Source organism: Streptopelia decaocto, assembly GCF_964273445.1.
Source record: "Streptopelia decaocto genome assembly, chromosome: 6".
Classification (NCBI taxonomy): domain Eukaryota; kingdom Metazoa; phylum Chordata; class Aves; order Columbiformes; family Columbidae; genus Streptopelia; species Streptopelia decaocto.
The window spans coordinates 14,801,882-14,813,837 of record NC_138660.1 but is presented as its reverse complement, the minus strand read 5'-3'; positions in this window follow the sequence as shown (position 1 = coordinate 14,813,837).

Below are 11,956 nucleotides of genomic sequence, written 5' to 3'. Positions count from 1 at the left end.
CTGATCATTAAATGTAAAAAAAAATTCTAAAGATTACTTAGCATTTCTCCTTTTGATGTTTATTTTTTCCATCTCCAAATTTAGAATATAATGCTCATCCAGTGTCTTTTTTCCACCTATCTGTAAAAAGACTCGGGCCACACAAAATTCAAGCAGTACAACAAATGTTTAAATTGTGACATGGAGTACACTGGGCTTTTTCAGTAATTATACTTCTAGTGAGATGTTAATTTTTAATTTTTAGCCACAGAATACCTGGTTACATACCTACATTCAAACTCTATGTCCACCTTGAAAGGGAAATAAATTATATTTGAAACAATTTTACCTTGCTTATAAGGCACCACCTCAGGCAAAAAAACATATTCATGTGAACTCCACAGTTACAGGAACAAGAACAAACAAATACTGAATTGTTTGGCAAAGAAAGCATTTGGAGTAACTTGGCTCATGTCCTGAACACAGTGTTGGTGAACTAATCTTCTGCATCCTTTGCTATATAGTCACCTAATCCATACTGGAGCTGTTAGGGTCCATGTATGCGTCTGCCAAGTAAACTGCGCTTCATCTAAACTACACAAATCTGATCTTGGTAATTTGTGCATGCATTAATCCCAAGACTGGGACTTAAATTTGAATCCTTAATAAAGAAAACATAAATGAGTAAGTGCAGGTCACTTTACAGCTTTATATACACTGCAGCCTTTTTCTTCTAACTCACAAAATAATGTCTGCATTTCAATATAAAACTTTCCAAAACCAAAATATCTTATTGTAGTTGTGCACTGAATTTCACCTGGACACCGGATATAACAAGGATTTGGGGATTTTATTTTGCTAGTTTCCTCAGGTACATAGGAATCTAATCTAAAGCTGACTTGCATTTTTCCACGCATCTGCATTGAGTCCACTAAGAGGATTAATACCAGACAGTGAGAAGTAGGCTTTAATAATTCTTTTAAGAAATGGATATAGAATTATTTTGACATGGTTGGGAAATTAGAAATACGTGGTAGTATTTGATACTACCTCTCCTTTTTAACAGAAATGAAAGAATTATATTTAACTCAGTTCAGATTTATACCTAGAAATGTAAACTCTCTTGCCCAGCAAACATGACTTTTGACACAGGGATGAATGTTATTTATTACATGAGAATATCTTCATCTTATCAATAGGAACAGAGATAGCACCGTATCTCTTCCTTTGAGGCTTTTATCAGTAGGAAAAAAACCTATTCACCTGCGGTGGCAGAAAAAAAGATGCCATGATTCAAACAATGCCAGTAAATTGCCAGTCTTTGCCATATCAAATAATGCTCCGCTTCTTATCCGACTATGATCACTGGTATTATGACTGACAGGCAGTGCTTCTCTGTTAGATCGGTGAGCTGAAATGCTCAGTACCTTTTTATTTTCTCCAGTGAGCGGATTTGATCAGTGCCGCGGGGGAACCCCTGAAACCTTTGGTAGAGAAGTTGGAATTGCTTCAAGAGAAGTGAGAAACAGACTATGCTCATAATAATTTGTTCTTTAGATTTAGCATGTTTAACTGAGAAGAAACATCATTTGTAGATTCCTGACCCCATTTTCCAGGTATGTTGCTTATGGGCTACGTATTCAGTATATTACTACTGCTTCAGTTTCTGATCCCTCATCTCTAGCAACTCATCTGATCCCATGGTATCCAACACCAGAAATAGGATCAAATCCTCCACCAGCTTCTGACACAGAGGTCTCAGTAACCTGATTTGCTGTGTGGAGTTTTGTCGACAAAAGGAGCTACCTTCTTCCTGATGTCACCTAAACAGCTCTGTTTCACTTCGTGCTCAGGCAGTGCAGTGTTTGTGATAGAACATAAGGAAATTCACTCACAACTGTACAGAAGAAACAAAATAACTTTTGTGCAGCTCAACCAGTGTGTAACTGCATTTAACCTCTAGAAAGGCATTGTTTGCATGCTTCAGGAAATAAGAGCAATTACCGGCAGGTTTGCCTTTTGTGTCTGTGCACGTCATCCCACAGAAGATGGAAACTCCCTTCTCTGGCTTTTGTGTCCTAGAAAGCAAATCCAGAACAGCAAGCAGCCCTGGCAGATGCAGAGAAAGATTAGCCGTGAGTAGGTGTTGCCTTAAACACAGAAAAGGTACAGGGTGTTAGGTTTGAGGTGCACAACTGAGGGTGGTGCCAGGAAAAAAAAAGAAAAGGGAAGGGGGAAGAAGGAAGAGGGGGAAAAAAAGAAAAATATGCTCCCCTGCCTGTGGGGAGGCTGGTGTCACTCAAACAGTGCATGCAGAGGAATGGAAAAGGTACTGACCGACTCCAGGACCATCAGTTTCTGATACAATGCAGATGTCCAAGCACTGCTTGGCAAATCCTTCCATCCCTTTGCATGCAAACTGCTGCAGGGATATGGCAGGATGGAGTAAACTGGAGTCAGTGTTGTCATCTGGGAATGACAGAACAAAAGTGAAACTGAATATTAAATACCAGAAACATTTTGGTGAATAGAGAAGGAATGGTAGATCCCAACAGTACCAGAGATTGCAATGTTGACTGCTCTACCCTGCACAGGTTTTGCTGGCAAAAAACGTACAATGGAGTCACATAAAATACACTTTTAAATTACAGGATTTTCACAACACTTAGAACTTCTTGTGAGAGTTTGGGTTTTAAAAGGCTAACCCTAACTCCCCTACCCCAAATTATTCACATTTTAGGAATCTTATCCATAATCAATAAATTATTTTCCTCTTTGCATTTATACTATCTATTGTATCCAAACTAGTAGCAGTGTTGAAAGCAAATAAGCAACTAATTAAATGTTCCAATAGGCAAGATCCACATTTTGCTAAAACATGATGTCTAATATCAGACCACCATGTCTGCTCCATGGGTCAGACATGTAGTAAAAGGAAGCTTAAATCCAAACATTTTTAAAAGTAGATAAATTACTAGCATTATTATTTCTTTGATGTGGAACTGGGGCCAATGGATTCCATCATGCTAACAGCTGAGAGGCATCTGACATCTTCCCAGTCCCAGAGTAGTTCTCTTTTTTGGTTCAGTAATTAGGCCTTCACTAAGATAATAAAAAATGTATTCATGAAACCAGGAGAGGCAGCTAACACATTATCTCTGTATTAAAGACTTGTAACTGTGGTAACAGGACTGTTAGTTTATTTGATTTCATTTAACAATGTCAAGTCAGTCTTCGAGCCTGTAGTCTAAGAAATTAGCTTAATGTTCTCCTTTGAGAGGGAAAACTGGGTGAAAATGTTTTTAATATTGTAATGTCTTCGTAAATTCACCATACAGATAGCAGGATTGTATGTTTAAGAGTTCCAAACCCCACAAGGCAACAGTCCTTATATTGTTACATACACTGACCAGCAACATCTCCCCTCAGGCTGTCACTAACAATTACAATAATAATTTAAAGAAGAAAAGCACTTCCCACAGTGAACCATCAGCCATCATCATCAGTCTTTCTTCAAGACATTTGAACATAAGGGAAAAACAACAACTGAACAACAATAGAAATAATACCACATATTTGATCTTGCTACTAGATGTTTTTGTGCCAAACCAATTTCTTTCTTAGGCTAAGAAGGAGGCTAAATAAAGTTTTACTGCTGCCAGTCATACTGATTTTTGAATGTCAGCACTACAGAGGAGCCAAAGTAAGCCGCTTTAGAGTCAGAAACCAGGATATAGGGAGAAAAAGAACAACACGACAAAGAAATAGGCCATTACAGTTTACAGCATTTAGGATTAACTGTGATACCAAGAGTTTAAAATGCAGCTTGTGTAAATCCTGTTTTCTGCCAAAGGGATACTGATACCGCAAATAGATATTTATAGGCAACATTTTCACAGGCGTGACTTTTTTTTCCTAAAAAGCATAATTAATACCAGCTTAATCTATATAATACACCAGGAAAGCCAGCTCAGGCCAATTCCACACGCCCCACACTGAGGATATGCAGCTGCCTGTGTTGAAGCTGGCATTCTGCATTTCCAGGCTGCTTAGATTAACCGTGTTTGGTTTGCAGAGCAGGAGGTGGAGAGTTAGGTTTTTGGGTTTTTCTTTGGTTGTTTGTGGGGGTTTTAAGGTTTTTTGCAAAGCTAAGTTCTTTTATTTAAGCACTGTTGCAGGCCACACTAGATTGCACAGCAGCAATGACGTGTTAGTCCTTGAACACTCCCCTGGCTCCAGTTTCCTGGACAAGTGAGGAACGTCTGTGGGTGGGATTCTCTGGCCAAAGTCCTCTCAAGGTGGTGCTGCTGCACTGCTGGAAAACTGGATTCACGTGAGACGGTTATGTTAGGGCATCTGGGGCCTTGAACTGAAATCTCTCATTTTCAGAGGTACATAAAATGAAAAAGCAGGTAAGCAGCAGCCCATGGCCATGGTAATTGGGGTATCTTCGGCTGTACAGAAGGAGTCCCCTCTGCTCCCTTTGCCTCTCCCCCAGACCTCCCAGCCCCACTTCTGTCCTAGCACAGCAAAGAATATCTGGCAGCACCCAGGCCCACAACGGCTTTTGTTTACAATAGTTTAGTCTTTTGAATACCACCATTGCTTGTGAATTCACTGTTATAAAAAAATAATACCCTTTAGCTTCACATTCTTGACTAGGGACCCTAGGCTTGCCAGGGAGCTGCTAACAAAGGAAAAGCTGCAAATGGGGTTGTTTCTGATTTTGGTATGATATATAACAGCACTTGCTTCTTTTATCAACCTGAGTCTAACCAGGCTGAGAACAGAATGTTATTGAAAAAAATGAAGTACAAGTTAATGCATTTCATAACAGACTCATCTGATAAAAACATACTGAGGACAGTGAGGATTTCATTAATTAAGAAGATAATACAGAAGTTGTAAATGTAGAAGGGTCACTATATCTGCAAGGGTTTATCAGTTGAATTTACAGGTCAATTAAGAACAAAAATAGAGGAAACAGCACAAGGCACTGCTCAGAGGCACACTGCACAGAGAGCTGTGGGATTTGGGGAGATTTGGAAGCTGGGAAGGGGAAAATGCAGGAAAAGGAAGACAGAGAAGATTTACATCAAACATAAAACCTGTTCACTATGAAGACTGAGCCACCAATATCAGGTGTAGTAGTAGTTATTTTGTTTGCATTACCTTGGATGTGGAGTAATTACATGTGAGGAAATTGCTCATCAAAGCAGCAACCTCACGCTCAGGCCAGGACCATTCCTTAGAAATCCTGACCATAGCTTTCAGGAGATTCACATTAAATCCTATTATATCTTACATCGGGCTTCTCAGATTTCTTACACACAGCCCAGGAGACCTTTCTCCCTGGTTGTTCTATCCCATGGTATTATAAATTGTATTTGCTATCCAATCCTTTGTTCAATTGTTTAATGTAATTGAGCTGCTGGCTGCTGCTGACGAGGAGATGCTCCATCCTCTCCCATTAACCAAATCTCAATACAGCAGGTACCTCCACCCTGCATGAGTGAGGACAGGTCCTGCTGGAAGCTCCTGGCCCAAGGCTGGAGTTTCTTGTCCAGCTGTGGCAGGTTAGCAGTGTGCTGCTGGAGGGGACTGCACCCGCTGGGGACACACCGGCCGCCAGCCCTGCTGAGACAAGCACTGCTCCTGTGTGCTGCAGGAGGAAGTTCAGTGCCCTGTGGCTCCTGATCCTGGGAAAGGGCCACCCTCTCCTGCTGGAGACAGGAGGTCCAACCCCTGGACTTGCAGCTCCTGCAGGGTGGATGGGATGTATTGGCCTGCAAGTCTGGTATGCAGGTTTCTGAAACAAATATGCTCCTTAGGCAGGTTTCCAAAATTGAGGTAAAAGCCACTTTTACTCTAGTATTTACAATTATTCTATGTAGTTCTTTATCAATGATCTTTCCCAGAATTTCAAAGCATGTCATTTCTGCCTAAGTGGACTTATATTGGCATTAATCAGACTTTTCTGTGGCTTTAGAGCTAGAACAAAAATTTTACACCATTCAGCAGTTATTTTCTCTGAGTTAATAATATAAAATACTTGCTTGTAGAGCTACGTACAATTACTCTGGACTCATCTGATAAAAGGCCATAATGACCTGCTTAAAGGCTAACCTTTATTTTATCAGGCTTTGAATGAAGCCCTGTGGTTTTAATGCTTCACTGTAGTGTTGGAACTCTAAACTCTTCCACGTCAACCAAGACTGCAATTAAGATGATGTTGCTTTATAAACAACAGACTGAACAAAGCTGTTTACAAAATTTAATTTCCGGGACAGCATGGGAGAAGAGTGGATTCTGATCTCTTTCTTACAGGTTTTGGCTTTGTTTTGTTTTTACTTCATCTGCTATGATATATCTCCTTCAGGAAAGGTTTCTATTTTGATTTTTTACAGTTAAGTGATTTAGATTAAAAAGTTCACCAAAAAAATCTAACATATATTTGTAGAAATATATATATGGTGCCAAGCATATAAATGCTGTTTGCTTTTCACCTCTCTGCAGATTTTCTTGAAATATTTTTCCTTCTTAATCATCTTCTATCAGTGATACTCCTGAAGTACAAATAACAAAGCACAATCGGTTGAACAAATCAGCAGTGCATTAGATAACCATGACTTCACTAAGCAGATGTTTGTTTTGTAATGAAGATCCATCATACTTTTTCCACCAGGCACATATTTGTAAAGACCGTATTAGGCTTCACAGCTAGTTGAAAGCATTCATTTATTTTTGATAGAAATATTTTATACTCCTCATGTCCTCCTCTGCCCCGGCTCATTTTGTTCCAATGACACCCTCGCACCTCCTTCAGGTCAAGTTACCCTGCAGGGATTCATCTTATTCAGACTCTTCCCAGCCACCCTTTCCCTGACATCAGGGCCAATGTCACCACCCAGGGTGGTGACAGTTCAACTAAATCACTGTGTTCCCTGAAACAGGTCAAACCCAGTACTTGCAAGAGAGGACTGAACAGAAGACTGAAAGACGAGGCAAATAATTTCATGTGACTATACAAATGGGTTAGTCAGAAGTCAGGTCACACATGTGCTTCCCGCCCCCCCTCTTCCCGCCACATAACCGCACCTCTCTGTGATAACATTCTCCCAGCTGGTGTGCAAATGGAAGTCACATGCATGCAGTCATTGGGGGATATAAGTTTTTCTGTTTGAAAAAAAAAATAATAGTATCAAGACAAAATGCCTCATCCCACTGGTTCCAACCACTGCAGCTAAAAGCAAGCAGTTTTAGCTCACAGAAGTTTTTGTGGATCACATACATGCTCTTTATTTAGGTGTCATGCTTGCTGCCAAGTTTAGTGTCAATATATCAGTTGCTGTTTCTCAGCTTTTCCTGAACAAAGCCTTTCCCAAAGACACACCTTATCTGTTTACACAGGCGCTCCTCCTCAGCCCTCCCAAGCCCTCGCTTTTTTTGTCTCTTCTCTTACCTTATTGCTGAAACCTTCACATTCTTCCTCGTGCACTGCTGTCAGTTCTTCAGCAAAGCAAAAAGAAGATACACCCAGACTTTCCTCAGCAGCAAGCACAGTACCACCTCATCTTGCCCGTGTCTGTAACTGCTCTGGTACCACAATGATGAATACCATTTGAGTGTCCAGGTGGTTGAAGGACATCAATAATGACACATCTTGCTGATCACTGAAAGGGAAAAAATCTCTTTAATTTTCTATTAGGCGCCATTAGGAAAGGAGTCAAACTGTGGGACTGTATTGACTTTGCTGGGACAATAGCCACAGCACTGTGTCAAGAAGGATGAAATACATTGTACAGAACCAATTCTTGTTGGGGTTTCACTTTTCTGGGAGTTTTTATTAGATGTCACCATTTTATATCAGGCCCTTGATAATCTGCAGCAATAAAGGCAGAGATAAAGCTGTTCCTGATAAAGAACCATTTCATTCATTCATTTACTAAACTCTTAACATAAATGATAACTTGCTTGTCCTAGCTTCCACTAAGGCTGTTGCCTTTTCAGAGCATTGGTGTGAGGCTGCTCTCATAAGGTTGGCTCAGTTAAGTGAAAATATTTAAGAACCAAATATTCATCTAATCAAAACTGTTCCAAACTCTCAGGATTTTAAAATGCACATCTAGGACTTGATTTAAATGCTGACATTTTAAAAAAATCCCCTTGAACACAAACAGTAAGGGCTTGCCTATCCCCAGCCTTATTTTCAAGGGAAACTTACAGTTCCCAGGTGCGATGTTGCTGCCCTGGTGCTGGGCAAGGCTGAAGGATGGAGAAAGCACCACTTGTGGCTTTCTCTTAGTTCCCAGGTGCTCTGAGCCTTTATCTACAACTATATAAAACTAGAGATAGGAAAGAAACTAGAATAAATGAACAGTGAAAACAAGAAAAAAAGTGGTTTTTACCTCTATCCTATATACTCAGCAAACTATCCTATATAATAACCTGAGTAATCTCCCCTGAATTTGCAAAGCAAATAGGATCTTTCTTTTTAAAATACAATAGTTTTTTGACACTTTGGGTTCTTCATGAAACCCACAATAATTAAAAAATGCTCAAAACTTTCATTTGAATTCTATAAAAGTGTAAAGCATACAAGGTATTTCTAGTAGTGGTCCTTATTTTGATCTCAGGCTGCTTTTCTTATTTTGATGCTGGCTGATATGCTACAGGCCTTATTATTAAATATAGCTGCCCAAAATGATTCCTGGTACCAAATTGTAATTCTTTATGTGTCTAGAAATTACATGTGGGTAGAATAACAATAATCATTAGCCTTATCCAGAAATTCCCCAGGTTTCTGCAGGCAATCCATAAATAACTAAGAAAAGGCTTACAAAGCAATAGTGGACCTTGACACAGGCACTGTGACATTTTCTTTCTCTAAATGTGCTCATCTGAAACAACAGAAGAAGTATCCAGGCTCATTTCTAGATAGAAACAAATATTTTTAGAGACAGAAGTTGCTGCCAACAGTAGCATGTAGGGTTTTGTTGTTGTATGTTTGGGCTTTTTTAATACCAAAAAATCAGCCATGTAAATAGAACACTTACCTGATGTTGTTAGCGCAGAGCAAAGAAGTCCCTCAAATTAACTTCTTAAAGTGGAAAAATACACCAAGCTAATGAGTCCTTTTGAAATTACTTACAGGAAGAATTTTCCTTCAATGCTCATCCTATTGCCAGAATAAAAACATTGTTAGACGTACTATGACTGGCCTATAGAAACCTAAAGATGGAAAATGTGTGGTGTGTGCTTCTCTGTTTTCCAGCCTTGCGTACCCAAAGTGCAACTTTCCCTGTAAGCGATGGAAGAGAGAATGCCCCAGCCCTGAGACAGCTGCCAGACAGCTCTCACCATCCCACCCTGTGGCTCTTGGTTCTCTCCTGCATTTTTTCCTTTATCCTATTTTATTGCACATGAAGACTAATCTGTCAATCTTTATCAGAAAGTAAGCCTAATTTAGATAAACAACAAGCAAAGTTAACAAGGTCACTCAAGTAAGTGGGGACTTTCCTCCCAATTAGGATTTTATATGACAACTCACGTGCTCTTGTCAACCTTATTTATTACATCATTATGTGAGGATTGAAGCTAGGAGGTGCTGGGTTCTTTACAAATAAGAGCACACAAAGTGCTCAATCATCTTTAAGCAGCTGAACAGTCTCCATGCTTACCCTGCTTGCCAGTATCTGGATTTTAGGAGCTATTCTGTGCCAGAGCCTGTGCAATAAGAAGCACCCAGAACTGAACCTGCAGCCTGTGAAAGCACTGAATTTGGATCTATACAAGATTGCCTAATTTATCTATTATTTGTGAATAAGGACATTAAATGGAGGAGATATATTTTAATCCATGCAATCTAGTAAGTTTATTTCAAGACCAAGACTGACCAACCTTTTTTTTTTTTTTTTTTTTTTTTTCCCAAAACACACATCAAAGTCTGCAAAGAGAAGTACTTTCACATCCACAAAATTATTATATGACAAAAATATCTCAGGACTTACATAGATGATGTGTTGCCACTTTCTTCCAAAAAGTGGTTGACCTTCCCGCAGATGAACTATCTCTTTCCCAGGCAGTGGTGTTGTCTGAGTTTGTGGCCCTACAAGTCCCAGGACAACACATAGTGATAGTCCATGGTGACATCACATGGGGGCAAAGTTATTTTACCCATAGAAACCTTCTACGTTTCTAGGGACCCCACTGCAAGGCAATCTCCTTTAGACACTCTTGTAGCACTTTCTGTTTCTGCAGAAGGTGGGGAAATTCCTGGAACTGGGGCTTCTCCTCTGTCCATCTGTGGAAGCTGGTGAGGTACTCCAGGTGGAAAAAATAGGTTTTGGGCTTACCAGAAGAGTTCACTTTGTTGTAGACTGGATTCTGCCCATGGATCTATGAGATCTTACAAAATATCAGTTACCAATAATTCAGCTGTAAGTTGCAGACAATAAAGATAAACCAGCACCATGTGACAAAGGTTCCATAGCAGACAAAGAAAATAAAATCTTCCAGTTAAGGGTAGAAATCAATTAGGGGTTAAAGGTGTGCTGATCTTTAATCAGCATCCTGGGTACAGCTTGTGATCTCTGAAAATCTAAATATTACAATAATGAACTGGTGCTGCCATCTACTGAACGCAAAAAATATGTTCTACACAGCTTTACAATTTGTCTTGTGATCAACCATGAAACTATTTGCTTGGCTGTATTGAGTAAGATTTCAATTTCATTAGAACAATCATGTTTCTTTCTAGAAGACGTTCAGGACAATAATTTGTCCCCACTTTGGGGAATACTGAATTGTCCTTTAGAGGGCCACTCCTAGCCCATAAGGGAATTGTGAAAGGTGAGATTTGTACAGAGCATATGTAGCTCCTAAAACGTGAAACACATTGCTATTAATAAGAAAGAATTACTAGATAGAGCTGCAGGTTTTTAAAAGTTTATTACACGTTAGCTTTTATTTAGTAATATCACACAGAACCCCTTCGTCTTTGCTGACAATAAATACCTGCCCTTATATGGCAGCTGTGATTTAAACAAAAGAGCTTCCAGTTGAAAAAGTCCTGGCATTGGCACTGAATTTCTACCTGGATGCTGAAGGGTGGGACCGAGATCAAGCAGGCTGCTACAGCAGCTCTAGCCAGCAAGAGCAACCCCAGCCCCAGTGCTTTGTTTTATCCAGGGACTGAACCTGTTCCTGTATGTCCCAGAAGCTGGATTTGAACAGAGGCATTCAAACATACTCATACATGTATGCGAGCGCTACATTAAAACAAAAAAAGTTGTACTAACACACTAAACAGCAAAGTCACTAAGTGCAAGAAATACAGTACTATAATCTGCTTAAAATATATCTATATATATAGATATAGAAATATATCTAAATATGCACATATTTCTTACCTACAAGGTATATTTGTGGATAATCACAGCCAAATTCAGCCTGGCAGGTAAATAAGACTCTATTTTGTGTTGACTTAGTGGTGGTTGGACACGTTTGTTTCAAAGGTGTCTTTGGCTTGTTAAAGGTCTCAAGAAGGCTGGGAGGTGCCAAGGACGAGTGGCAGGTGACAAGGGAAGCTCGCTGGTCACACCTGGCACTGCGCTCTGCTGGGTGTTCAGACACACACAACTCAAGTGCAAGAACATGGTTTTGCATGAGACCCAAGATTGTTGGCTGCAATAATAGTCACTTCTGTCAAGACGACAAAGGGATTTAAAGAGATAATATAAAAACCTGGTTCTGTTTCTCAGTCTTCATTAGAGTAAGTCAAGAGTGAACTGACTGAGTTTAGTAGAATAACACCAACGTGAAACTAGTGAGAATAGCAAACTGGCATCTGTGTTCTTCTGCAAAACTATAAATTTCCACACGAGGGAGCTTCTTGCCCACAAAGCTCACAGCTACTGCACAGGGTGCTTCCTCCTGGGAAAGGTGACAGTGATGGTTCCCTCTGAGTTCTCAATTT